Source organism: Triturus cristatus, chromosome 2_1 (assembly GCF_964204655.1).
Source record: "Triturus cristatus chromosome 2_1, aTriCri1.1, whole genome shotgun sequence".
Taxonomy (NCBI): domain Eukaryota; kingdom Metazoa; phylum Chordata; class Amphibia; order Caudata; family Salamandridae; genus Triturus; species Triturus cristatus.
Window position 1 is genome coordinate 34,398,186 of NC_140581.1, and position 27,197 is coordinate 34,425,382.

General features: G+C 52.3%; 1 protein-coding gene across 2 annotated transcripts in view; it reads left to right on the forward strand.

Moving 5' to 3' along the window:
• The first annotated feature begins 4,153 nt into the window (after window positions 1–4,153).
• LOC146863660 (uncharacterized) overlaps window positions 4,154–27,197 on the forward strand; it is a 130,582-nt gene continuing 107,538 nt past the window's right edge. Inside the window, exons 1-2 of one of the 2 annotated variants that reach the window (XM_085627751.1) lie at window positions 4,154–4,264; window positions 23,293–23,581. The gene's annotated coding sequence lies outside the window, so the exon portion shown is untranslated. The remainder of the gene's footprint in view (window positions 4,265–23,292; window positions 23,582–27,197) is intronic. The other variant, XM_085627753.1, reaches the window with a different exon arrangement.

A 27,197-nucleotide genomic window follows, 5' to 3' on the forward strand; every position in this document is an offset into this window, starting at 1 on the left:
ACCATTTCTTGTGGGGTGGCCTTCCGAGGGTGGCGAGAAAGGTAATCAGCCGGGTTCCGTGCCCCAGGCTGGTATTCTATTTTGCAGTTGTAGTTTTGCAACTGGAGCATCCACTTCTCAATTCTTGGTGGTGGTTTCGTAGAGGTGCCCAAAAAGAGCGCTACCAGGGGCTTGTGGTCGGTGGTCACCACGAACGGTTTCCCATACACATGCAAATGGAAATGGTGACAACCCCAGCGAATTGCAATTGCCTCTTTCTCTATCTGGGAGTACCTTTGCTCCGTCTCGGTAAGTGACCTGCTGGCGAATGCCCCTGGAGCCCATTCATCTTGAGACGTTTTCCGCTGTAGGAGAACGGCACCCAGTCCGACCGGACCAGCATCCACGGCAATCAACGTGAGCTTGGCGGGGTCAAAGAATGAGAGTGTTGTTGCTTCAGAGAGCGCCTCCTTGATCTCTTCGAACGCCCGAGCTTGCTCGCTGCCCCACGTCCACGGTGTGGACTCTTTTGTCAGTTTTCTCAGGGGGGCTGTTAGGTTGGCCAGGTCTTTGATGAATCTACCGCAGTAGTTGACCATCCCTAGAAAGCTTCGAACTTCGGTGATGTTCGTAGGGGCAGCCGCTTCTTTAATGTCCTTCACTTTATCAGGATCGGGGTTTACTCCCTCTGCCGAGAAAGTATACCCAAAGAACTGTAGTTTGTTGCACAGGAACTCACACTTTTCTCGATGCAGCGTGAGGCCAGCCTCTCTAATCCGACGTAGCACTTGCAGCAGTCGCTCATTATGTTCTGTGACCGTCTTGGCATGAACCATGATGTCGTCGCTGACATTGATTGCCCCCGGGATCCCGGCGATGAGCTCCTGGATTACGTTTTGAAACACCTCGGCGGCACTCGATACTCCGAAACTCAACCGGGTGTACCGCCTGAGCCCTACGTGTGTCGAAAACGTGGTAATGTTTCGGGATGCTTCATCCAGTACCAGCTGGTGGTACCCTGACCGGAGATCCAACTTCGAGAACCACCTGGCACCCGCCATTTCCCTGATGAGGTCGTCAATGGTGGGAGTGATGTGGCACTCCCTCTTGACGGCGACGTTGGGAAGTCGCATGTCAACACATATCCTGACTGCGCCTGGCTGCTTAGGCTTCCTCGCCACCACTATGGGAGACACCCACGGGGTAGGTCCAGATACCTTTTCGATTATCCCGGCCGCCTCAAGCTTCTTCAGCTCTGCCTCCACCAATGGTCTGAGGTGGAATGCTATCCGCCGGTGTCGCAGTGTTACTGGCTGAACGGTGGGGTCTATGTGCAGGTGGATCTCTTTGCCACGGAACTTGCCTATTCCTTGGAACACCTCTTCAAATTCCTCCAGGATGCTGTGCATGGACTCTTGGTGCACTCCGAATGCGAAAGTCACTACTCCTAGGTCTTCTGCTGCCCAGCAGCCCAGGAGCATGCCCTGGCCATCCTTGGTGACATAGATGTTAGAAGTGACCGACCGCGTTCCGTGAGATATTGTGGTCTTGAACTTCCCGCGCACCTTCAGCGGCGCCTCTTGTCCATACGCGAACACAGTTATCGTTGACGGTGTAGAACGGGCTTCGGGTGCATAGTGCTGTACAGTGTGGCGGCCATGATGTTGATACTGGCCCCGGTATCCACAACTGTAGTGATCTCTTGCGACCCTACGCGGACGTTGCACTGCGGGAGTCGTCGTGTCTTGCGCATCGTGGTGCCTATCATGTGGATCCTGTGCACCACTCTCTCTTCTTCGCCATCGTCGTCCATATTGCTGGCCGCCGGCTCTCCTTCATCTACGGTGTTCACTGCCTGGCGGGGTTTGCGGTATCTTTTCGACCGACACACCTTCTCGAAGTGGTTGAAGCGACCGCACCCCAAACACTTCTTTCCTCGCGCTGGACATTCCGCCGCAGCATGTGGCAGACCCCCACAGTACCCGCATGACTTCGGTTGTTCCGGAGCGGTGGCTCCCGCCCCTTTCTTGGCCCATCTCTGTTTGGGCCTGGTCGACACCACGTTGACCGGCTCCACCTTCACTGGTGCCTGCAGAGCAGCTTCCATGTACGTGGCGCGCGCTTTCGACAGCTCCTTTGTCCGACCCATCGTTAGTATTTCCGCCAACGGTTTGCCAGACTCCTCCAGTATCCGCTCCCGCAACTTGGCTGACGCGCACCCCTGAATTATTTGTCCTCTTATTTCTTCCGTTTCGTCTCGGAAACCGCAGGTGGCTGCTAAGTTCTTGAGGCGGGCATGGAACTTGTCCAGCGATTCCTCGGGGAGTTGGCGCGCCTGTCGGAATATGAATCGCTCATAATCGCGGTTCGCCATCGGTTCAAAGTGTTCATTTAGCGCGACTATCAGTGTCGTGTTAGTTTTGGGGGTATTTTCAACGAGCGTCTTGACGATATTATGAATGTCTTTACCCCCGAGGTGAATGATCATCGCGCGTTTTTGGTCCCTATGGACTTTCGTGGCTTCAAAGAAGATACGTAGTCTGTCTTCCCAATCCTTCCATCGGGCCGCCACTGCTGACGGTGACCCCTCTACTGTGAACGGCTCAATCGGGGGAATGTTTGTCATGGTGCGAGTGTGCTGCCTCCGCTAGGCGAGACCTGTGGATGATGTGGGTGTGTTTCCCCTGTATCACTCCTTTCCCACGTGGCAGGCTGACAAATGCTGGCTGGGTGGTGTTAGAAACCCCTTCCAGGCTCTATAGGCCATGCAGCCAATGGGGGGACATGAACAGGCTGCCCCGCAGCACCCCTCTATGCAACCCAGACCGTGAAAACCCCTCCCAGGGCCTCAGGCACTTCAGGCCAATTACTCACAGGCCCAGCAGCTGGACGGGTGCACAGTCCTCCGCGCAAGTGCCGGCACTTACGAGCACCACACGGGGACCACGACGGGATTGCGCGACGTCACGCGGGGGCACGAGCACCGCGAGCGATACGCAACTCGCGCCCGCCACACCCGCTCGATGCACGATGTCGAGGGCACGCCCACCCTCGTCGCCACTTTTGTTGTGTCCTGGGGCGAGCGCTTGCCGCTGTGACCACGGGACACGAGGCCTTTGCCTGTAATGAAGACGCGGGGACACAGTGTTGGTGAGTATGGTCCGCCGCCGCAGCCGTTCTGGCGTACGTGCGTGCGCGACCCGCCTTTTATTAACACAACCCACGTGACCTGATGCGTACGCCTCGGCGTATCGCGTCAGTGTCACGACATTACAACAGGGGGCTGACAGACACACGTAAAACAGGGGGGGGGGGACAACCATCGCTGGCAAGGGGTGGGTGACAGGGCCTGCCCAGCCTCTATCATGGTAAGATTCTGCACAGGTTTGGACGGGATTCCCACGTAGGGTTCATTGTTAACGAGGCCTTTCTCTCTTTGTTTATTTAATGATCAGCCAGGGTTCACGAAAGCAGTTCGAAAACGCTTCGTCTTTTATCTACTGTGAAAATACACACTGGGAAGGGGCAGGGAACCACATACTTGATGTTCTTATTTTTTGACCCGGCAGTGACATTCATATACCGGTCCTGCCGGTTTGAAACCTGCCAGTTCCCCCTCATCCCTGGAGAAGGGCAGGCCTGCTGCACTGGCTCTGCCAGAGTCACTTATGCATCAAGAGCTCTTATCTCGGCATGCAGCAAGGTTGTTTAAATAGTAAAATGAAGATGTTGTATTTGTGCTTCCACATTTAAAGCAGAAAATTATGTTTTTAATGACTTGTACAATAAAAGGGTATTAAGCCAGTTTTATGTAGCTGTCTCTCGTTAAAAAAATATTTTAAAAAACAATAGTAATGGATAGGAAAAAGAAAGGGGAACTAAACCAAAACTACAAGTCCCAGAATGCACTGATGACATATGCCTGTATGAGGAAGAGGGCCTGTTACTTGAATGGAGTCCTGTGGCAACCGTAGAATGGGCTGAGGGTGTCCTTACCCAAGATGTTGTCCGTTCTCGGAAGACAACGGTGCCCTTATCCAAGATGTCGCCCGTTCTCGGTTGACAATCGTGCCCTTATCCAAGACGGCACCAGTCCTTTCAGACGATAACAGTGCCATTATTCAAGATGGCGGACGTCCTCGGGTAACGACCGATCCCCCTGACGCAACATGGCGCCCATCCTCACCCAAGATGGCCGCCGCCGGGCCAGTGTTCGGCACGCTGCGAGAGGAACAAACAGCCCCGAGGGCAGCGGTGGAGCCGGAGGGGCCGCGGCGGAGAACAGGTGAGCGCGCGCGGGGCAGGACCCGGGGAAGGAGGACAGTGGAGGAGTGGAGGGGGGGGAGGTGCAGGACAGTGGGTATATGACAGTATTTTACTATCTAATGCAATTTCCGTCTTTTTTCCCTTTACAGTATATATGTAAAGCGCTCTGATACCTAAGGGCCAAGCCAGCGCTATATAAAAGTTTTCAAATAAAAATAAAAGTGGGGGTGGGGAGGTGCAGGACAGTTGGGGGGAGAGGTGGAAAGTGGGGGGAGAGGTGTAGGACAGTGGGGGGGAGCAGGACAGTGGGGGGAAGCGGGAGAGTGGGGGAGGGAGGGGAGCGGGACAGTGGGGGAGGGAGAGGTGCAGGGCAGTGGGGGGGGAGAGGTGCATGACGGGGGGGGGTTGAGGTGCAGGACAGTGGAGGGAGAGGTGCTGGACAGTGGGGGGGAGCTGGACAGTGGGGGAGTGGTGCAGGACAGTGGGGGGAGTGGTGCAGGACAGTGGGGGGGAGTGGTGCAGGACAGTGGAGGGGGAGGTGCAGGACAGTGGAGGGGGAGGTGCAGGACAGTGGAGGGGAGAGGTGCAGGACAGTGGAGGGGGAGAGGTGCAGGACAGTTTAGGGGGAGAGGTGCATGACAGTGGAGGGAGAGAGGTGCAGGACAGTGAAGGGGGAGAGGTGCAAGACAGTGGAGGGGGAGAGGTGCAGGACAGTGGAGGGGGGGAGGTGCAGGACAGTGGGGGAGAGGGGCGGAACAGTGGGGGTGGAATGGTGCAGGGCAGTCGGGGGTAGAGGTGCAGGGCAGTCGGGGGTAGAGGTGCAGGGCAGTCGGGGGTAGAGGTGCAGGGCAGTCGGGGGTAGAGGTGCAGGACAGTGGGGGGGAGAGGTGCAGGACAGTGGGGGGGGGGAGAGGTGCAGGACAGTGGGGGGGAGCTGGACAGTGGGGGAGGGAGAGGTGCAGGACAGTGGGAGGGAGGTGGACAGTGGGGGGGAGTGGTGCAGGACAGTGGGGGGGAGTGGTGCAGGACAGTGGAGGGGGAGGTGCAGGACAGTGGAGGGGGAGGTGCAGGACAGTGGGGGGAGAGAGGTGCAGGACCGTGGAGGGGGAGAGGTGCAGGACCGTGGAGGGGGAGAGGTGCAGGACCGTGGAGGGGGAGAGGTGCAGGACAGTGGGGGGGAGTGGTGCAGGACAGTGGGGGGAGTGGTGCAGGACAGTGGAGGGGGAGGTGCAAGACAGTGGAGAGGGAGGTGCAGGACAGTGGGGGGAGAAAGGTGCAAGACAGTGGGGGGGGAGAGAGGTGCAGGACAGTGGAGGGGGAGAGGTGCAGGACAGTGGAGGGAGAGAGATGCAGGACAGTGGAGGGGGAGGTGCAGGACAGTGGGGGAGAGAGAGGTGCAGGACAGTGGAGGGAGAGAGATGCAGGACAGTGGAGGGGAGAGGTGGACAGTGGAGGGGAGAGGTGGACAGTGGAGGGGGAGGTGCAGGACAGTGGAGGGGGAGGTGCAGGACAGTGGAGGGGGAGGTGCAGGACAGTGGAGGGGGAGGTGCAGGACAGTGGAGGGGGAGGTGCAGGACAGTGGGGGGAGAGAGGTGCAGGACAGTGGGGGGAGAGAGGTGCAGGACCGTGGAGGGAGAGAGGTGCAGGACCGTGGAGGGGGAGAGGTGCAGGACCGTGGAGGGGGAGAGGTGCAGGACCGTGGAGGGGGAGAGGTGCAGGACCGTGGAGGGGGAGAGGTGCAGGACCGTGGAGGGGGAGAGGTGCAGGACAGTGGAGGGGAGAGGTGCAAGACAGTGGGGGAGAGGGGCGGAACAGTGGGGGGAATGGTGCAGGGCAGTAGGGGGAGAGGTGCAGGACAGTGGGGGGTAGAGGTGCAGGACAGTGGGGGGTAGAGGTGCAGGACAGTGGGGGGAGAGAGGTGCAAGACAGTGGAGGGGGGAGAGGTGCAGGACAGTGGAGGGGGGAGAGGTGCAGGACAGTGGAGGGGGGAGAGGTGCAGGACAGTGGAGGGGGAGAGGTGGAGGACAGTGGGGGTGGAATGGTGCAGGACAGTGGAGGGGAGAGGTGCAGGGCAGTGGGGGGGAGAGGTGCAGGGCAGTGGGGGGGAGAGGTGCAGGACAGTGGGGGGGAGAGGTGCAGGACAGTGGGGGGGGAGAGGTGCAGGACAGTGGGGGGGGAGAGGTGCAGGACAGTGGGGGGGGAGAGGTGCAGGACAGTGGGGGGGGAGAGGTGCAGGACAGTGGGGGGGGAGAGGTGCAGGACAGTGGGGGGGAAGAGGTGCAGGACAGTGGGGGGGAAGAGGTGCAGGACAGTGGGTGGTAAGAGGTGCAGGACAGTGGGTGGGAAGAGGTGCAGGACAGTGGGTGGTAAGAGGTGCAGGACAGTGGGTGGGAAGAGGTGCAGGACAGTGGGGGGGAGAGGTGCAGGACAGTGGGGGGGGGAAGAGGTGCTGGACAGTGGGGGGGCAATGGTGCAGAACATTGGGGGGAGAGGGTGCAGGACAGTGGGGGGAGAGGGTGCAGGACAGTGGGGGGAGAGGGTGGGGGGAGAGGGTGCAGGACAGTGGGGGGAGAGGGTGCAGGACAGTGGGGGGAGAGGGTGCAGGACAGTGGGGGGAGAGGGTGCAGGACAGTGTGGGAGAGCTGGGCAGTGTGGGGGAGCTGGACAGTGCGGGGAGAATGGTGCAGGACAGTGCGGGGAGAATGGTGCAGGACAGTGCGGGGAGAATGGTGCAGGACAGTGGGGGGAGATGGTGCAGGACAGTGGGGGGAGAATGGTGCAGGACAATGGGGGGAGAAGTGCAGGACAGTGGGAGGGGAGCAGGACAGTTGGGGGAGAGGTGCAGGACAGTTGGGGGGGAGAGGTGCAGGACAGTGGGGGGGGAGAGGTGCAGGACAGTGGGGGGGGAGAGGTGCAGGACAGTGGGGGGGGGGAGAGGTGCAGGACAGTGGGGGGGGGAAGAGGTGCAGGACAGTGGGTGGGAAGAGGTGCAGGACAGTGGGGGGGAGAGGTGCAGGACAGTGGGGGGGGAAGAGGTGCTGGACAGTGGGGGAGCAATGGTGCAGAACATTGGGGGGAGAGGGTGCAGGACAGTGGGGGGAGAGGGTGCAGGACAGTGGGGGGAGAGGGTGCAGGACAGTGGGGGGAGAGGGTGCAGGACAGTGTGGGAGAGCTGGGCAGTGTGGGGGAGCTGGACAGTGCGGGGAGAATGGTGCAGGACAGTGCGGGGAGAATGGTGCAGGACAGTGCGGGGAGAATGGTGCAGGACAATGGGGGGAGAAGTGCAGGACAGTGGGAGGGGAGCAGGACAGTTGGGGGAGAGGTGCAGGACAGTTGGGGGGGAGAGGTGCAGGACAGTGGGGGGGGAGAGGTGCAGGACAGTGGGGGGGAGAGGTGCAGGACAGTGGGGGGGAGAGGTGCAGGACAGTAGGGGGGAGAGGTGCAGGACAGTAGGGGGGAGAGGTGCAGGACAGTAGGGGGGAGAGGTGCAGGACAGCAGGGGGAGTGGTGCAGGACAGTGGGCGGGGGAGTGGTGCAGGACAGTGGGCGGGGGAGTGGTGCAGGACAGTGGGCGGGGGAGTGGTGCAGGACAGTGGGCGGGGGAGTGGTGCAGGACAGTGGGCGGGGGAGTGGTGCAGGACAGTGGGCGGGGGAGTGGTGCAGGACAGTGGGCGGGGGAGTGGTGCAGGACAGTGGGCGGGGGAGTGGTGCAGGACAGTGGGCGGGGGAGTGGTGCAGGACAGTGGGGGGGAAGTGGTGCAGGACAGTGGGGGGGAAGTGGTGCAGGACAGTGGGGGGGAAGTGGTGCAGGACAGTAGGGGGAGAGGTGCAGGACAGTAGGGGGAGAGGTGCAGGACAGTAGGGGGAGAGGTGCAGGACAGTAGGGGGAGAGGTGCAGGACAGTGGGTGGGGGAATGGTGCAGGACAGTAGGGGAATGGTGCAGGACAGTGGGCGGGGGAATGGTGCAGGACAGTGGGCGGGGGGATGGTGCAGGACAGTGGGCAGGGGGAGAGGTGCAGGACAGTGGGGGGGGAAAGGTGCAGGAGAGTGGAGGGAGAGTGCAGGAGAGTGGAGGGAGAGGTGCAGGACAGTGGGGGAGAAGAATTAAGGGCAGTGAAGGGATAGGTGCAGGACAGTGGGGGGAGGTGCAGGACATTGTGGGGGTAAACCATTGTGTGTGAGAAGAACAGGTGGTGAGTTCGGTGAGAAGACTGGTGCAGGGCAGTGGTGAGGGCACAGCACATTGAAAGGAGACGAGATGGTCAAGAGAAGGAGCTTGACAGTGGACAGGAGAAGAGCTGGGCAGTGTGGGGAGGGGAAGATCTTTGGTTGCTGCCAGGTCCGGTTGTCTGTCAGGCCCCCAATGCTGTTGTTTATTTATTTATTTTATTTTATTTATTTGAAAGGTTTTATATAGCGCTGGCTAGACCCGGAAGTATCAGAGCGCTTATTTTGTTTATTTGAAAGGTTTTATATAGCGCTGGCTAGACCCGGAAGTATCAGAGCGCTTTACATGAGTATCAGACCATAGTTGCAGGTTACATCGTTACAAAGGTTACACAGTTATTAGAGTATAGCTACATAGTTACATATTCAGTCGAGACAAACAATAAGGGCATATGCGTAAGGGAAAAAGCAGGCATGGGGAGCGATTCAGGGAGGAGGGGGTAGGAGATGGGGGAAGTAGACTGCGAATGAAGGAGGGAAAGAGGAGGGGGAGGGTAAGAGACACAGCATGAAAGAAGAGGGGGGGAGGGTGATGGTGGCACAAACCGATAGACGAGTAAAAGCTGCGTCCAAAGTCCAGTAAGCTGTGATCCCAGGGGAAGTGGTATCATTCCCCTAACTCAGATGCGAGAGGCTCCCTTTACACAGTGGACTCTCTCAGAGGGGGCTCTGAGACTCCAAGGCCTACCTACTGGATCCTTCCCCAAAAAGGGGAGAGGGAGTGCTTTGGCAAGGTGCGCCATACCATACCACAACAGTGAGTGGCTCCCTTGGCGCCGTGGACTCTCTCAGAGGGATCACTGAGACTCCAGAGTATAAGTAGTTGGATCTTTCCCCAACAAGGGGAGAAGGAGTGCTTAGTTAAAGGGCACAAGGGACAGGGGGCTAGGGGGCGTAGCAGGCAAGGGGAGAGATTAAGGTGAGAGGGGAAAGGAGCAGGGGAAGTAGACAAGGAATGAAAGAGGGAAAGCTGTAGGGGAGGGTGCGAGAGAGCATGAAAAGAGGGGGGTAGGGTGCTTTACGCAGTTTACTCTCTCAGAGGGGTCTCTAAGCAGGGCTCGACAAATCCACTCGACCGCTCGCATTTGCGAGGCAAATTTTATGAGGTCGAGCTATTTTTAGGTCCTACTCTCCCTTTCTGGCGAGTAGGAAAACATACTAACTTTTGTCCTCCGTCTTTGAAAACGGAGCAAATGTGACAAGATAACAAGATTTAAAGACATTTTTATTGCTCACAAAGCAAATGAGCAATGAAGATGCCTTTAAATCTTGTTATCTTGTCACTTTTGCTACACTTTCAGAGACGGAGGTCAAGTAGGTTACTGTTAGGTCGAGATTTTTCAAGGTACTACACCTGCAGGACTAGTACCATTTTTCAGATTTTTCAAGCCCTGCTAAGACTCCAAGGTCTACCTACTGGATCCTTCCCCAACAAGGGGAGAGGGAGTGCTTTGGTAATGGGCGCCATGCCTCAGCTGTGTGTGGTTCCCTTGATGATGTGGACTCTCTCAGAGGGTTCACTGAGACTCCAGAGTAAGAATATTAGATCTTTCCCCACAAGGGGAGAAGGCGCGCTTAGTCAAAGAGCAACAAGGGACAGGGGGCTAGGAGGAGGGTCGGAACTGGCAGGTCAACTGAGGGGGTTACAAACGGCAAAAGAAAATTGAATTATTACAAAAAAATAACACCTACAATAACCGGATAAATTAGCGATCCAGAAAAAGACAGGATCCACTAAAGGCAAGGGGTCAGGGAGGACAAAGGGAAGGAGTCTATGAGTTGAAGAGTCCGACAAGGAAGATCCGTGTTAAGCTTGGTAGATTTCGCTAGGTCGTGGACCATTTCCAGTTTCCTGAGTATCATGTCCATTGTGCTGGTACCTTCGCCTTTGTTCTTCATTGGGTAGTCAGGTAGCAGGGGTTCCGCTTTGGTACATTCCCTGTTTAGGTCTCTTTATCAGCCATGGTTTTCCCTGAAGCAAGCCGTGGATGGACGAGCGCCAGTGTGTATCATTTTTTTCTTTTTCTATTCTGCAGATATGCTGTGCGGAGAAAATGTGTTGAGCTCAGTTGCTGTGTCTTAACAGAAAGGAGACCAAGGACGCAGTATTCAGATTACCACTGACAGAAATGACAGAGATAAAGGCGGTTATCCCCTTTAGTCCAGGAGCCCTGAGGAATGCTGAAGAATATTTGGTTATGGCCAGCTGTAAGGGATTTGTCAGTTAAGGTGAAATAAGAGAGACCTTAAGCGTTAGGGCTCATTCTCTGCAAACGTAGTGGTAATCTAGATCACAGATATTGTATAGTGAGATTAATCCTCATGGGTGGCGGCCATCTTAGGTTCAGGCGTAATGGATCTTGAAATATCCATTCTTTATGGTGGACTTCTGGTCAAACCTAGAAGGACATCTTCCTGGGTAGAGGGACTGAGAAACAGACAACCCATTTGTCTCCAGCAAGCGAACGGCAGGGGGCCAGGCAGATCAAGACTGTGGCGAGGTTCATGGCAGCAGCCATGACAGGATCAGGCAACACGTAGTACGAGCTATCAAACTGCCCCCTAAATTAACTTCCCTTCCTGCACGAGGCGATGGTCACTGGGCTGCAATTTCAGCAAGCCTGGGGGCCCTCACTGACACGCTACCCTGAATTCCCGGGACGGGTCTTCTGGCGCCAAAACTTCGCAGTTCCACTCACCAGCTTAGAGTTGGACGTGCCCCTTCTCACGGCACCGATTCTCCGGTAGTCCCAGCGCTTTCACGCACAGATGCAGCTTGTACTGCGCACAAGGCGCCCTCGCACTCAGGCCTGCTGCTCGGCGGAGGGCCATTAACTCACTGAAGCGGTGGCTCAGATTGCAGTGAGTACGCATACGCGGGCGTCTGTAACCCTGCATGTTCTCAGGGTTGGCAAAAGTGTCTAGAGCGTTCTATATGTATAGTGCACCTCCCGTCGCCAAAGTCTGTGAACGGCACATGGCCCGCACTGCTCCCCCTCCTGTCTCGACTCTAGCCGCTCCTGTTCCATCAGCAACTTAGGATGCAGCAGTTAAGTATCACATGAAGCGCTGCCCCGACAGTAGCCCTACCACCTCCTTATCTGAATTATCCGACGGCCAGCCTGACGGTGCATTCCATGTCGCGGGAGGGGGGCACCGGTCCCTGCAACAGTCTAAAGGGTGCCACTGCCAGTCCTTCTGCAGTCAGGCTGCCCCTGAAAGTAAAACCCCAGCTTGAATAACTGCAGTCTAGGGGACTGCTTGGGTGTACTGGAGCAGGGGTTGTGGGTGGAGGCAAGGGGGCTGGCAAGCCAAAGTGTCTGAAACCCTCGGAGTGCCCCCTTCTCAGACCCTACTCAATGCCCGTACTTCAGAGGGTGAGGGTTTCAGGGGCTCTAGGACATTCAGAGACATTTGGTTTCGGCTCTGAGCTCTACTTTGTCCCCGGGGTCTGCTGATAAGTTTGGGTCAGTAGGAGGCCCCAGTGGTGAGGGTGTGGCCAAAGCTGGTGAATTGATTGCGGAGCAAGGAAGGTACGTACCATTGGATAAATATGCAGGGCAGGATTCATTCTGGCACGATGCTGGTGTCACACAAATGAAACCTCAACAGGAAGCACTTACAGAAGTAAAGAAAGCAGATGCCCGAGTGGCCTGGGGTGGGCTGGCCTGGCAAACGCAGCTACGCAATGTGGGAGGCGGAGTAGTTTGCTGAACTCTGCGCTTCAAGCGGGGAAAACTTTGCAAGCTCTGCCAGCTTAGCGCAATTCACCGCCCACACCCAGCTTTCATATTCTAGCACTTCCTCACCTTTAATAACTAGTAGGCTTTAGGTATATCCAAATGCTTATTTATGTGTGTTGGTACATTCAACTACCTACGCGCAATCTGAGATGTTAATCAGCTGTGCATTTGGTGAGCATTCAGTTGCAGTCATGTTTGCACCCCACTATAGTGGGCGGCACAATGGGTCTTGAAGAACAATAGTGACATTTAACTTGCAGGCCTGGGTACACCTGGTACCATATTCATCAGACTTGTATGCAAGTTACATATGCCTATTAGGGGTAAGCACATTTTAACATGTTGAAAGGTGGAACACTGGCGCCCTGTTACTGGTTAGCTTGAGTAAAATGCGCAGAATTGTGCTGCCAGTGCTAGAGGCACTCCTATGTATTGAAACCGCGTGATGACCTTTGACTACCTTTTGTTTTAATTGAGTTTTGGTGTTTTACTTTATCCTAGCTTGAATGTACGACATCATTGTTTCCTGCATGTTCACGTTTCCTTGAAGATTTCTCTCGCATCTCTTTGTAGTTTTAGAGTGACGGTGCTTTCACAGAGTAGAACAGCCTTGCCAGGAGCAGAACATGTGGGATGTGCATTTGAAAGCAGGGGAGAGAGAGGTGTAGAATGTTCTTCTTGTTCTCGAAGTGCAGTGTTATAAGCAGTGGTGCTCAAATGTGCATTATGTTGTACATTGGGAAGTATTATGAAGTTCTTGCTATTGGCTTTGACAATCCCTCATGTCATCTTGAATTCTGTCAGCTTGCCTGAGCTTTTGCGCACACAGGCAGGCTCCCAGATTACTCAAGTTGTTTAGGCTATTCACGTTCAAGGTTGTTTTAGGCTTTCGTAAGCTTCGCTGGGATATTGTGTGGAAAGTGTGCTTGGTACCTTTCAGAGCAGAGATTGTTGTTGCCAGAGAAATGTGTGGAGTGTACAGCTCTGTCTCCTATTCAAAATACAGGGGCCTGGCCAGCTACTGTCTTGACCTTGACACAGACCAGTACAGTCAGCTTGTGGGGCAGACGTGTTGTCACAAGGGAACTTGGGTCCCGATCAACAATCCTGCCTGGGCTGTCAAATGGCTCCTCCAGCTTGAGTTGACAAGGATGTTGAGTGAACGATCGGTGAGATGTTTAGTTTTTAGGTCTCACCTACGCAGCATGCATGCGTTGCATAGGAGGGCCTTTAGCCGTCGCTCTGCTCATTTTCAAGCACACACCCGTGCTTGTGGCGGCATCCACCTTGTGGGAGCGAGCAGCGGCGCGCCACAAGCACGAGTGCAGTGCTTGAAAAGTGAAGACTGGGCACGCACGCACCACTCCCGGGCTGTATTTCTGTAGGCAGCTTGCTCCTCATTGGCTGCAATACGTCGCTGTAGTGCCCGTAGCGGTGGTTCTCTCTCTCCTCCACTCTCCCTGATCCACTCTCTCCTGCTCCTTTCGCTCTCTAGTCTGTCTGCCTTCCTGTCTATCTGTCTAATCCCCTCTGTCGTTTTCTCTCTGTTCCTCTCTATCGGCCTCCTTCCTTCTCACTAATTAACCTTCAATTTTGTACATTCTCTCTATTGGCTCCCATCTGTTCCCATCCCTCTCCCCCTTCTCTCAACACGTCTTTTTGTTTGTCTTGCCCCCCTCTTTCTATCCCTCTCTTTCCCAAAGTATCTTTCCTCGGTTCCTTTCATTTTCTTTCAGTATCATTTCATATCACTCACTCCCTATTTCTTTCACTCAGATGTTTCTCCCTCAGTCTCCATTTTACCGGTGTATGTTGGTCTCGCTCACTCCTCTTCTCCATGTGCTGTCTCATTCCCCTCTCTATCGAACTCTTCCTATCTTGCCTTGTCTTCTTTGCTCATTCTTGCTCCACGTTTTCCTGCCGTCCTCTATACTTCTACTTCTCCTCACCTTTCTCCCAATCACACTCCTTCTCGACACTTCCTCACTTCCGGTTCCCATCCATGTACTTTCTTTTTTTCTCGCCTACTTTCCCTTCTGCATAGTTTCAGATCCTTTCTCATTCCCCATTCTCTCCCCCACGCTGCTTTCCGCTTTGGCTGACAAGTTCTGGAACGAATGAGAAATGGAAATTGCAAGCGTGAAAACAAGTGAGACTTTGCGACTTGTTCCTGTGGGTACAGAAGCAGTTTCTCAGTTTTACGGGCCCTCGGCTGTTTTATATTAAGCCTCGGAAGTTCATAAAATGGAACTGGCACTCTGTCACTCTGCCCCAATCTGGCTCCTTGTCTGAGACGCTGGCGCCGAGCCTCGGCTCTCTCTCCCTTACTGCGTGCACCCTCCGCCACCAGGGTCCCCGTCTACTTGTGTTCCTCGGGAGCTTGAGATGACGCGAGGCTACTTCACCCCCGACCCTCACTTGTTTGTGATGTCTCTCCTTGGATCGGGAGATCAGTGTCTGATGTGTTGTCTCGTTATGTGCTATCTTTCTTTTAAAGTATTCATGAAGTGAGACTTCTTTTCCCCCCCCGCAAATTAATGACTTGGTATCTCCAGTTTTTGAAGTGGAAAATTAGTAGTGCAGGTACTCTGTAACAGGGTACCTGCTTGTTTCTGAGAAGTACCGTTACTCTCCAATTAAAAATATCAATTCACTCTTGAGAAGAGCTTGTACTTTCCCTCTCGAAATGACAGCGTATTAACCATTTTAATACTTAACTTCTCTATAACATAGCTTACAAACATTGGCAAAGCCAATAGATCTACCTAAACACTTATAAGGTCCCAAAGGCGAGACCTATTGGCTATGCCAATGCTTGTTGAGTATTGACCTTGTTATTGGTGAGTGAGTTTGTGTGCACATCCAAGCCTTCAGTGGTTATAATCATCCGAGGTGTTTTCATTGTGATGTGTGAGTGTCTGTGTGCACATCCAAGTTTTCAGTGGTTGTAATCATCTGATGTATTTAGTGTATATATATCGTTCTGATTTTCTTCCAGGACGTCCAGCATTATCTGCTTGTACTTCATTTCATGTTATTATCCATGCATTTAACAGTTGCATTTGATTGCTTGCACACATATATATATCTCTATATACATTTGAATGTTGTTCATTTGACATCTGGGAAAGCCTTTTTGTTAGAGAGTGTTGCACACATAAAACCCCAGGCCTTATTCTGAAAATAGTCTTTGGTGTTTTTTATTTTATAGAAGCGAAATCCCTTTCAGGTGATAGTGTGCTGTTTTTATTGCTTCGTCGTGTTTGAGCTTCTGTGTGGGAGGGTAGTATTTTTCATTATCTTGGAGTGAGAAGCAATACACCAGCAAAAGGATAATGTCCAGTGTAAGGTGACACTTCCTGGGGTGTCCCTGTAGAAAGGGCAAGTTTCCTACACCACCCCTTCTTGTATTTCAAGAGTGAGGAAAAGGCCTGCTGTTGCTGCGACTGGAAGGAAGTAGTCTGCCGAACACGTAGCCTGACTCTGCCTAGGACTACAGGGCAATATTCTCTGGGGTTGTATGTATGAATGTAGATGGATAGAAATTTAATAAACAAAAACAAACTGTCTTGGTTAACCTCTTCAGTGCCCCGCCCTTTCCCCGCCCTGTGCCGGGCGTTGCATTAGCGGGCGGGGTTCATGACGAGATAGTCTCGTCATGGGCACAGCGCAACCGCGCTCCATTACGAGACCATCTCGTCATGGGCACTGAAGGGGTTAATGCCAGACGTCGTCAGGGGCCGATTCTAAAAGAAAGTCACAAAAGTGCACCCATGGTATATGTCCTTCCATTATTGTAGATTTACGACTTGGATGAATTCACAATAATTTACAGACGTAGGCCTGGAAATCTTACTCCAAAAAAAATGTTTGTGAACTGCATTTTAGCTTGGGCAAATATGCATGTGTGGATCTGCTCATGTGAAAATCTGCTGAGCATTTGCAAGTTCACTTCCCTCCAACCCCTTTATTCCCACCCTTGAAGTTTCACTTCTGCCCTTGTCTGGAGTTAGTTTTCAACCTTTTTCAGTGTAGGAAAAGATTAGAGAGAGAGCCGGTGAAAACCCTTGAACATGCAGGGTTGTAGGTTTGCACAGACTCAAAAGGGCATTCCAACCCTGGAAGTATCGCTTCCTACTACTTCAAGCCCCAAAGGTACCAAAATCAGGGAATTGTCAGTATTCAAATTCTACTACAATATGAGCGCTGGCATTTATCAGATCTCTTATATAATGAGATTGCTGCCATAATTTGTCACCTCGGGGCATCTCATGAATGGGACAAGTGGCTTTTTTACGGGACAAATAGATTTATCAAGCATCCTGTCCTATGGACAATTAGCTGTTTTTATTAAATTCTCCACCCCTGTTATAGTTTCTTAAAAAACAGACACCTATCACAAGGCTTGCTCAGCTGTTCCACCTCCACTCATCCCCCCCTGTTCCCGTGTCCAATAGGTCCTCAGAGAAACCAGCAACATGCCTCTTAAGTTTGTTAATATGAGGCTCACCGACGTAGGTCATAGCTGGGGCCTGAGATGGCTGTGAAACCAAGACAGTCTAATAGTCCTGAGCTCCTCCCTCCCTGCTTGCTCCTCTTAATACTGTACTGTGAGAGGTGTGGCGCAGCGGCCAGGGCAGCTGACTCCGGAACGGCAGCGGCCGGCGGCAGCTCAGCTCAGCACCATGTGACTCTGGGCAATAGCTCACTCAATCTCCCGGACGGCCCCCAATGTCTTGAGACCCTTAGGGGTGAGTAGTTTGCTCTTTAGAAATACTGGATTTAGATTTTACTGTAGCCCAATTGTTAGACCTAGCCATTTTTGCAAGTTTATCCCCCAAATTTTTGTCTTTTACCTCCTATTTTTCTGACCCTGTTTAGGTCTTGCCTACTCAGCGCGCATGCGCTGCATAGGAGGACCTTTAGCGTCGCCCTGCTCTTTTTGGAAGCGCACACTCGTGCTTGTGGCGGCATCTACCTTGCGGGAGCGAGCTGGGGCGTGCCACAAGCACGAGTGTGTGCTTCCAAAAAGAGCAGAGTGCACGCACACACCACTCCCGGGCTTGTTCCTTCCATGCAGACCAGCAACACGAGCACGCGCGCACCTGCCGGGCTTGTCATGTTTCATGAAGTGCAGAGGCCATGAAGCGGGTGACGTGTTGCTAAAAGAAAGGCACGTGGCAGCTTCCTCTGAATTTAAAACGGGGCTTTAATTCTTGCTTTTTATTACTTTAGTTTACTTCACTTGCAGGAAATGTTCTAATTTGGTGTTATGTAAAGGCGGGTAATGGGTCTGTCAGCACCTAGCTCTCTACCAGCCGAGTTCTTTGATGTGCGTTAAACATACAGACATTAATGAGCGGATTACTTCCGTGTTTACACAACCGCCGGAATCGGGTCCCTGTCTCCTCCCACTGCATTTCTCTCACCCCCGTATGTCCTCTAGCCATTCTCTCCTCCCTTTCCTGCTGTTTCTCCTCCCCCGGTGTCCTACTGTCTATGATTTCACGCTCTCCTGTGTAGTGTCTTCTGTACCGTTTCCTTTCGATTGCCTCATCCCTTCTAGTCTCTATTGTTTTACCTTTCCCCTATGATCTGTAGTCGCTTGCTACTGTTCCTCTCCCGTCACTCCTTTCTCTTTCAGTTGCAGCAACCCTCTAGTGCCCGAAGTTACATATTACATAGCATAGCCTAATCCTCGCACGTGGCAATTTTGCACAGCGTTATGATCCCGTTCCCTCGATGCCGAACACCTCCCTGTTCCTCTCAAATCTCATTCTTTGAAAACTGCATCTTATTTCCTCAGTTTTCTCTCCGGACTCGTTCTCATTCACGCATCCCTTCCTCCTCCTCTCTACCCCCTCCCTGCCCCCTCCTCCCTCCCAGTGGTCTGCTCCGTCTCCAGGTTCCTCATCTATTCACCCAATGTCTTTTTCTGTCACTTATTTTCTTCGTCATTGGATTTTTAGGTCTCGCCTGACCCAGCGCATGCGCCGGTCTGGCGAGACTTTTTGTGAGAGCTCAAAAAAGTGCTACCATGGCCAGCCTAGCACTACAGTGCATGTGTGCAGGCGTGCGCGTCGCGCTTGATCGCCATCACTTTAACTTTCGCGGCCGCATTGATGTTCTCCATGAGCCAATGCTTTTTTTTTCTGTTTATTACTTCTATGTAGTAATGGTGGCACCCATGCTTTAGCATAAACATCTTACGCTAAAGTCGGGTGCTGAGATTGCTTCAAAAGTAAAAACATAGACAATTCTTTACTTTTAAAGCAATCTCGGCAACCGACTTTAGCTTAAGATGTTTAAGCTAAAGCACGGGTGCCGCCATTACTACAGAGCAGTAATAAACAGAAACAAGCATTGGCATAGCCAATAGGTCTCGCTTTTGGGACCTTATAAGTATTTAGTTATGCAACTGTTGCATGGCTAAACACTTATAAGGTCCCAAAGGTGAGACCTATTGGCTATGCCAATGCTTTTTTCTTCATGTATTTGATCAACCCCGTCTCCTCCACTGATTCTATTTCACTTGTCACTCTGCATCTCCCCTGTAGTCCCTAAAACTGTTTTCACTGTTCTCCCCATTTCTGGTTCTTCTAGTGACAGTGGACACCTTGTTGCCTTCTCTGTCTCCTTCCATCGGCCCCTATGCTCTTCCCATCCTCTTGTGCCCTTCTCTCCTTTGTTGTATGCGCCCTTTCGATCTCTTTTCAACTCCCTCTCTTGTCTCTTCTCCTGAACCTAGGGATCTTTTCACCCCGCCTCTCTTCTACCTCCTCCACCAGCCCTGTATGTAACGCGTGCTCCTCTGTCGGTCCCATCAGCTGTGCATGTCTGCATTCACCTTTTAAGGGCAATTTAATTTCTTCTCCCTCCCTTTGTCTGCTGTCAGACCACGTCTGTGGTCACCACTCTGCTGTCTTCAGGTCTCCTCTCCCCCAGCTTGGCACTTCTTCTTTCCATTATGCTGATCTGATGTCTCTTTTAATCCTCTGCCTCCGCTACTTTCTCAGGTCTGATTTCACCCAGTATCTCTTCAGCTGCCCCCTTCTGCTGTCTCTAGATATTTCATAATCTTCCTTGTCATCAGTCCGTTTCTCTCTTCTCACCAACTGTATATCCTTTACTGTTTCGTAAACTATTGCCACTCACTCGTGTGCCTTCTACTGTCCTCACCCTTTTCCCCTCTTTCCTCTGTTGTCTCTGTCTTTTGCCACCCTTGGTGTCTCTATCTTTGTCTCTTGTAATCCACTTTCTCTCCCCTACTGGTACTGGCAGTACTGTCACCCTCTCTCACGCCTTCTCTGCCCCCTGGTTTCAGCCCTTCTTTTCGTCATATATCTAGTATTTTTCATTCTCTCCACTACTCCTATCCATCACTATAGTCCGATTTTCAGTATTTCCCCCTCCAGCTTTATATTCTCTTTCCCCTGGAGCTCTTTGCATCTGTCTGTCCGCCCAAACTATTTTTCTCCTATCCTTATTCTCTCTCATTGACCCTCTCCCATGGCCAGGTCCCTTCTTTTGCTCTTCATTTGTCTCCCCTCTACCCTAGTATGCGCGCGCACTACTCCCTGCCGGGCTTGTCCTTTCTTGCGGCTGTCTTCTACTTTCTCTTTCCCTCTGTATCTCCCCGTCTTTCTTTCCATATATTTCTTTCCTCCAAGTGTGGGTGTGGTTGAAATATCTTCACTCCTCTCATGCTAAATATTTTTGGTCTAGGCAATGACTCTATACATTGTATAAAAACCTGTCTGAAGCTCTGATGCCTTTAACATCTATGTAATGCATGTCTTCCAGACATGTGCTATAAACATCTTACTAAAGATCCTTCCAACAACATCTATCAGTTAGCACAAAACAGTTATTGTTTGGGCGAAAAGGAGGATTGTTTTCAATCAGAATGTAGTTGCTGCTTTCCAGACTAAAGTGAGATGGTCTTCTATTCAGTGTATGTCACACACACGGCTTAAATGCCTACCACTGCTACTGGTCTGTTCTTCATGTAGGGAACCAACAAAGTCCTTACTCTTTCCACGATAGTACTGCTTTCATTGACGTAAACACATGTCAAACCACCACCTGCTTTGAAGTTCTAAAGTTTCCATTTTTCAAAGCAATGTGGAATGAAAACAGTATTTAACCGTTGTAAATGCACACTTGTCACATTTTTCTCTCTCTCTTTCTCTTTCTCTTTCTCTTTCTCTCTCCCCCTCCCTCCATGCTAGCTGTCTATTTGGGAGTAGGACATAGCTGATACTCAACAGTTACTTTGCAAACCAGCATTGGCATAGCCAATAGGTCTCACTTTTGGGACCTTATAAGTATTTAATTATGCAGCACAATATCCTTTGTGCAACAACATCAACCGTTGCATGGCTAAACACTTATACGGTCCCCAAGGCGAGACCTATTGGCTATGCCAATGCTTGTTTTGTTAGTGCTGGGACTCTGGGCACTTTATCACTGCTGACAAATGCTAAAGTGCATATCCTCTCTGTGTAAATTGTGATTTTGATTGATTATCTATGATTGGCATATTTTATTATTTTATTACTGGTAAATCCCTAGTAAAGTTCACAAGGTGTGCCAGGGCCTGTAAATCAAATGCTACTCGTGGGCTTGTAGCACTGGTTGTGCACCCCCACATGAGTAGCCCTGTAAATGTGTTTCAGACCTTACACTGCAGAGCCGGCACGCAGTTTTAGCTGCCATGTCGACCTGGCAAGTACACCCACTTGCCAGGCCCTAACCTTTCCTTTCCTTATATGTAAGACACCCCTAAGGTAGGCCCAGGGTACTCCCATGGACAGGTTGCAGTGTATATGAAATATACGACTTGTACTGGTGTGTGTTACTTCTCCTGATAGTGAAATACTGTGCATTTCGTTTTTTACTGTTGAAAGGCTGTCTGTCCCATAGGTTAACATGGGAGCTGCCTGGTAACATTTTTACAAGTGTGACTTCTCATTGGGGCCAGATAGAGTAATAGAGTTTAGGTTCTCTGAACTCAGAATTTATTAACACACCTTTTAGTAAGGATAGTTTTTAACTGTGTGTTTGAAAATGCTAATTTTTGAAAGTGGGCATTTTCTTATTTTACCATTCTGTGTGCCTCCTCTGCCTGTTTGTTTATTCACTGTCTGTTGGAGTGACTGGAGCTGGGGATGTGCATTCACTCTAGACAGTCACGAGGGGGAGTGGAGTTGTGTCCTTCCTGCCTGGGTGACTCATAGCCAGGCTGGATGCCCCTTTCTGCATATAGAGTGGTGGTAGGAGTATTTTTACTTGGACCTGAATAGGCTCGCTCTCCTTTGCATAATGCTGTCTTCACCTCCTGCAGTCAAGCTGCACAGGGGAGGACAGAACTGGTTTGGACTGAGCTCAGAGACCCTTGCCACAAAGAGAAAATGGGGTACAAGTAATGGACCTAAAACCCCAGAACTTTGTATCACTTCTGGAATCAAGAGGGACCTCTGCCAAGGAAGAAGAGCTGTGAGGTGTACTGTCCATTTGTTTTGTATTGCTTTGCTGGGTTAGCCTGCAGTTACTGCTTCTGCCAAGGAGAGGACAAAGACTGGACTCTGTTGTGAAACCTGCTTGAGAAGTATCTCTAAGGGCTTGTGTGTGCTTGCCTCCTATTCTGAAGTCGCAGGGACACAAAGCCTTCACCGGAAGCTTCCTTGAACTCCACTGCTGGGAGTTCTGACCTGCTATGAAAGCCTGAAAATCAATCATTCTGTTTATTAGCAGCAGAAAGTTTTGACGCACTATCTCAGGCGGCCAAAGAAATCCACGGATCACCTGCCCGCAGCCCGAAGAACCAAGGCATACTGAGTCCCGTGCACCAGTGTCCGAAGTCTGAGGTCACCGCACCTACTGGAACGCAGGCCCTGCTGTGCGACTAAAAGAATCGACACATCGTGGAACTGTAACTGAAGAAATCAACAAAGTGCCTGTGTGACCACCGCCGCACTCACCTCCAGCGCATCCAGATTTCCACGTATCGCACCTGTGCGCCACATCAACGCTGGGGCTGCAGTAAGAAATTGAGCTTCACCTCTCTGCACAGTAAAACTGACGCATCACCCCCTCTTCAGTAAGGACCAACGCATCACCAAGGAACCGGCGCATCGCCTCCCCGGGAGCAAGGAACCGGCGCATCGCCTCCCCGGGAGCAAGGAACCGGCGCATCGCCTCCCCGGGAGCAAGGAACCGGCGCATCGCCTCCCCTGGAGCAAGGAACCGGCGCATCGCCTCCCCGGGAGCAAGGAACCGGCGCATCGCCTCCCCGGGAGCAAGGAACCGGCGCATCCCCTCCCCTGGAGCAAGGAACCGGCGCATCACCTCCCCATAGCATAAGGAACCGACACATCACCTCCCCTGGAGCAAGGAACTGACGCATCACCTCCCCATACCTGCTCAGAGCCCCTAGAGCCCCTGCAAGGTCTGCAAGTATCACTGTGGGTGTAGGAGGGGCTCTGAGCAGGTGAGAGGGCAGTCTGCAGTTATCACTGTATGCAAGGAGCTGACGCATCACCTCCCCTGGAGCAAGGAACTGACGCATCCCCTCCCCTGGAGCAAGGAACTGACTCATCACCTCCCCTGGAGCAAGGAACGGACGCATGTGGTTTTGGCACATCCCATGTACTTTGTGTTAAGAGTGACTCATCCATAATTTCCTATGAACAGAACTGTTTTTACCTTCTAAAAATCATGTTTTGATATCTGTATGTTGGATTTTTGTCGATTTTAGTCTTGTTTGGTTTAGATAAATATACTTTATTTTTCTAAACTGGTGTGGTGTCCATTTGTGGTATTTTCACTGTGTTAACTGTGGGTTATATACAAATGCTTTACACATTGCCTCTGTAGTTTAGCCTGACTGCTCTGTGTCAAGGTACCAGAGGGTGAGCACAGGCAAACAGGTGTGTACTTTGCTCATCTTGACTAGAAGAAAGGGTCCCTACTTGGACAAGGTGCCTACCTCTGCCAATTAGGGTCCCCCAGTGCTAACACAAATGTACCATGCCTAAAGTACAGTGAATCTGAATCATGTTTTGGTTTTCACAGGTGGACGCTAAAGAAGGGACCCCCGTCCTCTGAAGCAAATCAGAGAAAATCAGAGTTCAGCATTCTAGAGGCTCCTGAGGCGCAGTGACCATGCTGACTGCGGAGGTATGAGGAGTTAATCGGGGCTGTGCTTCTCCCAGGTGACAAGATGTCAAAGTACTGACAGTGCTCCGATACTGGCTGCTCTGGGAAGTGTGGAGTCGAGCAGGCGTGCTGTTGGAAGAGAGCGCCCTCCCTCCATTGCCTCAGGCCAGCAGAGCGCTATTGGACAGCCAGCATTACTGCACAGGTGAGCATAGTCGTGGGAACGAGAAGAGCCTGCAGGTATCACTGTGGGTGCAGAAGGGGCTCTGAGCAGGTGAAAGAGGGCAGTCTGCAGGTATCGCTGTATGCAGAGGGGCTCTAGGGGCTCTGAGCAGGTGAAAGAGGGCAGTCTGCAGGTATCACTGTATGCAGAGGGGCTCTAGGGGCTCTGAGCAGGTGGAAGAGGGCAGTCTGCAGGTATCGCTGTATGCAGAGGGGCTCTAGGGGCTCTGAGCAGGTGAAAGAGGGCAGTCTGCAGGTATCACTGTATGCAGAGGGGCTCTAGGGGCTCTGAGCAGGCGGAAGAGGGCAGTCTTCAGGTATCACTGTGGGTTCAGGAGGGGCTCTGAGCAGGCGAAAGAGAGCAGTCTGCAGGTATCACTGTATACAGAGGGGCTCTGGGGCTCTGAGCAGGTGAAAGAGGGCAGTCTGCAGGTATCACTGTATGCAGAGGGGCTCTAGGGGCTCTGAGCAGGCGGAAGAGGGCAGTCTTCAGGTATCACTGTGGGTGCAGGAGGGGCTCTGAGCAGGTGAAAGAGGGCAGTCTGCAGGTATCGCTGTATGCAGAGGGGCTCTAGGGGCTCTGAGCAGGTGAAAGAGGGCAGTCTGCAGGTGAAAGAGGGCAGTCTGCAGGTATCACTGTATGCAGAGGGGCTCTAGGGGCTCTGAGCAGGTGGAAGAGGGCAGTCTGCAGGTATCACTGTATGCCGAGGGGCTCTGGGGCTCTGAGCAGGCGGAAGAGGGAAGTCTGCAGGTGTCACTGTATGCAGAGGGGCTCTAGGGGCTCTGAGCAGGCGGAAGAGGGCAGTCTGCAGTTATCACTGTATGCAAAGGGGCTCTGGGGCTCTGAGCAGGCGGAAGAGGGCAGTCTGCAGGTATCACTGTGGGTTCAGGAGGGGCTCTGAGCAGGCGAAAGAGAGCAGTCTGCAGGTATCACTGTATGCGGAGGGGCTCTGGGGCTCTGGGGCTCTGAGCAGGCGGAAGAGGGCAGTCTGCAGGCATCACTGTATACAGAGGGGCTCTGGGGCTCTGAGCAGGCGGAAGAGGGCAGTCTGCAGGCATCACTGTATACAGAGGTGCTGACGGCTGTGGGAAGGGGAGTGTATGAGCATCAGTCTGCGACGTTTGATGCTCAGGAATGCTTGGTGCTGAGCTTGAATGAAGAGAATGCTGCAGGAGTGCATTACAATCTTCTAGACCATGAATCAGTTATGGCGCATGTGTGTTAGTGGTGGGACTGAAATTTTAATACTAGAATACTAGGGGTGCACTGAGGGTCCTAACCATTCCATCCACACGATGCTGCTGATCCTGAAACCCTGTGTGGCCCACTTGCCGAATCTCCATGTATGCCACCCTGTATGCAGTTGCGCCTCATTGTGTGCCCTGCTGAGATGCACCAGAGGAAACTGATAAATCATCTGGTGGTGGCACTCCGACACTGCGAGGGGATGGTGTGTCAGATTCCCAATGAGCACCCCAATATTTGGATGGAATTGCTATCCGCCATGTTTGTTGTGCTCCACGCGGGCAGACTTCCAAAGTGGACAGGTGACAATGTGAAAGGGCGCCCCATGATGCTCAGCCTGAGGCCTGATGAAGTTTACTACAGATGACCTGACAGCAGAGAGGCGTGCAGCTGGGGCAGCAGACATATTGTCTGAATTGGGTAAATAAATGGTAGTTTAACCTCTTCAGTGCCCATGACGAGATAGTCTCGTCATGGAGCACGGTCGCGCTGTGCCCATGACGAGACTATCTCGTCATGAACCCCACCCACTAATAAAACGCCCGGCACAGGAGGGGGAAAGGGCGTGTCACAGAAGGGGTTAACAGAAAGGGACCATTTTTCCCTGAAGAATATTACTGGTTTTTAAGTATGCTTGAGCAGAACTGGGGACATTTAGAGAAGTACTTTAGCTTGAAGACTAAGCCTTATGGCTCCACGAATGGTCCACATGGTGGAGACACTTTTTGTCCCCCAGAGGGAAGGCTGCCCACCCTGGAGTGAAACGTCTGGTAAGACGCGCAAGTATTCACTGAACATGGGCAGACATGGCAGTGGGAAAGCCAAGGCAGAATGGCTTGTAGAGAATGGAAAAATGTGATGGCTGCTGCAAACCGTGGATTGACTGTTTCTGAACATCGTTTGAGGAGCCTCTGCTTTGGCCCTGCATATTCTGGAGATGTGCAGCAGGCCAACCGAGATATGGTTATCCTTTGCTGTAATGAATGAAGGTTGCAGACACCATCAGAATAGATTTACAACTTAAGACCATTCTAAAACACATAGAACCAGACATACGATGAAGCTGTGAACTATCTCAAAGGGGGAGAAGCAAGTGCAGGGGCTTGAAGGATTCCCATCCAGTTGCTGTTTTGTGAAAATTTGTGTTTTGGCTGCATGAAGCATGTCTGGGCATTCACAATAGATCGCACTGGGTGGGAGGGGTGTGTGGGGGAAAGAGGGCGGGGGACCTATTGGAAGATGTCTTTAAATATCCTACCCTCATTGCAAAATGATTGTTTCTACGTGTGACTCAACCCACTAACTAAGGTGTTTTTGAAGGGTTCAGTCCCTGGAGTCCTGTAGACAGGGAAGCAATGTAGCAGGAGTCTACATCGCATCCCTTCCCCCACCTCCTTTGCACCCTCTATGAGTATCTAATCCTGCAGTTCACCTATTGGGCACTTTCCAAAACTAATGCCGTACAGCAGATAAAACAGTTCAGCAGTGCCTTCGACTTGTAGAAACAAGATGGCATGGAAATTGTTTGTGTATGGTGCACCTGCCAGCAGCTGTGAGAGGACGGTTCAATACTAATAATTCTGGGTCACCTTAAGCAAGCTGTGAAAGCTTGCTTCAGGTGACCCCGAATTAACCAGGGAGCAGGGCAGCTTGTGGACCACGCAGTGGCCGCTGCACTCAAGGATGGCCGCTAGCTCCAGAGGCCCATGGACAGGATGGCATTCTCAAACGTTTCCACCATCCGTGAAGAGCATTGGAGGGTGTAAGACCCTGGCATCACCCTATGGTATTGCACCGAGTGAAGCAGTGACAGAGCGTGCATGGAGTACCAGGAATTAGGTGATACGTAATCCACTCAAGTCTGAAGTGACAGTCCTGTTGTGCAAGACCATCTAGAACAATTGACTGAATGCGTTAGTGTAAGTCTGCCTATGTGTTCACCAACTTAAAGCTCAAGGCCTCCCTCGTAGCGTCTGACAGACGGGAGGCCCACCCTCCAAAGTGGCCTGTCGCCCTCGCAAGCCCCTATGATGCATATAGTGACTGCATCATTCTATCGGATATGGAAACACCCAGGTCCATGTACTGCCTCATCACCCAAATGAAGTGGGCGGACCTCAGTTCAGGGCACTGCTAACGGGGCGAGTGGGTCAAACATAGATTGTCTCGGATAGCTCAAACGAACCATCATATCGAAAACCTTGGTAGACGTGTGCAGTGCCATCCCTTGCTCAGCTGCAAGAGGTGTAAGGATTTTATACCATCAGTTGGCAGTCGTCTTGCCAGCTTAGTCTTGTGACACCTCCTTTAAGGCTATGAAGCTGCTAAGGCTCCTTGTATCATTGGTTGATGC